Below are 3,690 nucleotides of genomic sequence, written 5' to 3'. Positions count from 1 at the left end.
TACCGTCTTCTATCTCTCCCCCCTCATCCAGCCGCCTCCGTTTGTCCGTCGGGCAGTTTGTCTGTCTGCCGCCCCCCCCCCCCCCCCGTGGGTTTTTCCAGCCAGAGTGATGGAGCTGGTTGCTATGGCAACTGCATCTGTTTACAGGACCCACATATCTCAGAGCCCATTAACTCCTTCCCCCCCAGCCCCCTCCCTGACCAAGTGGCAGTTGGCTCTAAGCAGCCCCCGGAGGCCTAGCCCCCACCCCCGGCTCACCCTGGGTTCCCTAGCCCTCCTGCTTTGGCTTCCCAGCCCCCAGGCTTCTCCCTGTTCCTGGCCCCGCTTTCCCCTTCGTCTCAAATCCCCCGTGGTCTGTCCCTCCCCTGGCCTAGCCTCACACCTGGTTCTTCAGAATGTCCGTTTCTTATCCTACATCCTGACCAGAACTGCCTCCCACAAAGGGACACCCTCTCCCTCCTCGCCTGGGCCCTCTCCTCCAGAGCCCTCCCTCAGCCTCCAGCGCAGCGCTGGGGGCCCTGGCCTCCCTTGGCCCCCCCACCCAGTCCCTTCCATGCCTGGGGCTAGCGGCCTGCCCAGCTCAGCCCTGGCAGCTCAGCTCTGCGTCCCCTGCTCACACGCCCCGCTCACACCTCCTTGGCCACCATCCCCTGTGAGGGTCCTCTTACCCTCTGTGGTCTCTTCCCCGGGCCCTCCTTCCTCCCATTGCCTCTCCTGCTTCTTACCGGGTCTCCCCACTTCCTCCCTCCTTTCTCTTCCTGGCCCAGCCGCCTGCTCCATGGCTCTCCCCGCGGTTGCCCAACCCCACTGCCCTCCCCGCTGACAGCAAGACCCCGTCGCCTCTGACTGCCCCCCTGCTCTGTGTGGGGTATGCCCAGCTCCGGCCCTGTCGCCCGGCCTTGCTCCTCTCTCTGGGTCCCTCAGCTGCCTTTTCTTCTCTCTCCCTGCCTTGCTTGGTTGTCCTTCCCTCCCTCCTTCCCCACTGGGCCCATCTCCATCTCTCTGAGCCCTCTGTCCCATTCCAGGGCCTTGGACAAGTCTGTGGGGTGGGGCCAGGAGGGCCAGGGTCCTGAGGACCGAGGACCGGGGGCCACAGGCTGGGGGAGGGCACACGAGCTGCCCAGCTCCTGGGAGAAAGACTTCTGGAATTCCAAGAAGTTGCTTTTCGAGGCCCTCCCCATGCAGAACCCTCCCACAGCCCCATGGGGGTCCCCATCCTTAGGGGATTCTCAGAGCAGTTTCTTTCTTTCTTTCTTTTTTTTTTTTTTGAGTTGGAGTCTCACTCTGTCACCCAGACTGGAGTGCAGTGGCCGGCGATCCTTCCGCCTCAGCCTTCCGAGTAGCTGGAACTACAGGCGCGCGCTACCACGCACGGCAGATTTTTTGATTGATTGTAGAGATGCGGTCTCGCCAAGTTGCCCAGGCGGGTCTCGAACCCGTGGGCTCAGGCAATCCACTCACCTCAGCCTCCCAAAGGCATGGGATGACAGGCTGAGCCACCGAGCCCGGCTACAGAGCAGTTTCCATCCAACACACCTGTACTGATGCTTCCCAAGGACCAGGCTCTGGGTGGCTTTGAGGGAGCTGAGGGTGAATAAGATTCAGACTTCGCCCTTGTGGAGTGCCCAGACTGGGAGAAAGAGCCCAAGCTTTGAAATAATGCCTCTGTTCATTCCACAGATCTTTACTGAGCACCTACTATGTGTGAGGCATTGTGTTCTTGCATACACTCAGCTGGATGATCTTAGGAAGTCATTTGTCCCGAGTCTGGCTCCTTATCAGCAAAGTGGACTCTTGTCTACCCCAGAGTGCCCAGAGTGGGGCCTGCTGAGGGGGTAGGGGATAAGAGCTGGGCTCCTCCCTCCAAAGCTGATAAGAACTAGAATCTTCCAGGGCAGAGTCCCAGATCCCACTCCAGACCCTGAGCCCAGGCCCCAGTGGTTGCTAGGCAACCACGGTGATGAGTGACACGTGTCAGCTGTCACCGTGGGGGATTGTTTGTTCCGGGGGCTGAGTCAGCGCCAGGCAGCCTGGGGGTGGGAGGCGACACCCGCCGCCTGCCGGCAGTGCCAGCTCTGGGGCAGGCAGACGGCACCCTTCCTTCCGCTCCCTGCTGGACCCTTTGCCGTGCCTGTCAGGCAGGCGGCTGCCCAGGCAGTGGGGAGATGGAGGGGGGTGGCCCAGATGGCCCCAGCTGCCTTCAGGAAGCCCGTGTTCTTTCCCTCTGGGCTGTCTGGGTTCCGGGATGCTCGGGGGTGGTGGGCCTGCTGCCTCATCCCAGGGCTGGGGCTGAGGGGAGGGGACCCCTGTGCTCCCCTCAGGTCCTCCCACCATCCCCTCAAACACCTGCTCCCCGTGAGAGTTTCACCTGTGAGGACATCGCCAGATGCCTCAACACTTGAAGGCACCTCGGCCCCCTCTGCCGTCGGAGCCCTCCAGAGTCAGGCTGCTAAAGAGCTCTGAAGTCCGTCCACACCTCCCTGTCCCCGCTGCCACTCTCCACACTCAGACCACCGTCAGTCCCTCCCCTAACCCTCCAGCAGTCCCATCGCTGCTCTGCCCTGAGTATAACAGAGTGGTTAAGAATTTAACTCTGGAGTCAGACTGGGTTAGAATCCTGGCTTACCGCTAACTAAATGTGTGGCCTTGGACAGGTCCCTCAATCTCTCTGACTCAGCTTCCTCATCTGCAAAACAGGAATGAAAGCAATACTAGCACCTATGTCATTAGGCTGCTGCAAGCATTAAACGAGTTAACATACAGCCTGCTGGCATAGCAGAAGCACCATGTGTGTCTCTTGACTGTGACTGTTAGCCAGCTTGTCTTTCCTGCCCAGCCAATCCCAAGACACCAACCTGCTTTATACCCCTCGATGGCGCCCCACTGGCTCCTGCCTGGCCTCACGTGGCACCTTGCCTGGCCTTTCTCACCCCTCCAGGGCCTCTCCCACCGTTCCCCCTTCTTCCCATTCTCTGCACTTCTTCACTCTAGCCCTGTGAAACCTGCGCTTCCCGAATGTTCCTTGTTCTTTGAACCCTCTGTGCCTTTGCACCTGCTATTTCCACTGCTTGGACTGCTCCTCCTGCATTTGTTCACCAGACAGACACCTGCTCAGAGTCGAGCTTGAGCCCCATCACTCCGCACACGGGGTCAGGCGCCCAGTCCGTCCTCTCTGTACCCCACAGCATTGATTATCTAGAATGTAGCTGGTCCCGGGACTCCGGAGCCCCAGTGCTCAGCACAGGGCCAGTCTCACACGAGGCCATGTCTTGGGCTTTTTGGAAGGGGTGTAGTGGACACGGGCCTGGATTGGGCATCAGGACTCTAAGGTTCCATTCTGGGCTGTTGTGTGACCTTGGGGCAGGCCCTGTCCTCTCTGGGCCTCAGTTTCTCCACCTTTGCAACAAGCCCCATCTGGCTCTTGTATAAATTCCTCTCTCGTGGCAGGATGGGTGGGGGAGGCCACAGCTGTGGCCCCAACCCTGACGGGCACACGCCCCCCCACCCGTCCCCAGATCATAGCCTTTGACGAGCTGCGGACCGACTTCAAGAACCCCATCGACCAGGGGAACCCAGCGCGGGCAGTAAGTGATACATGTGCTGTGCCGAGGTGTGTCCGTCCGTCTGTCTTTCCATCTGTCGTGGGCGGGGGGCGGGAGAGGGGAAGACGGGGGGGGGGGGGGGGGACCC

The sequence above is a fragment of the Carlito syrichta genome, unplaced genomic scaffold (assembly GCF_000164805.1).
Source record: "Carlito syrichta isolate Samal-C Ts95f unplaced genomic scaffold, Tarsius_syrichta-2.0.1 Scaffold120461, whole genome shotgun sequence".
Classification (NCBI taxonomy): domain Eukaryota; kingdom Metazoa; phylum Chordata; class Mammalia; order Primates; family Tarsiidae; genus Carlito; species Carlito syrichta.
The sequence above is the reverse complement of the archived record's forward strand: the minus strand, read 5'-3'. Positions refer to the sequence as shown.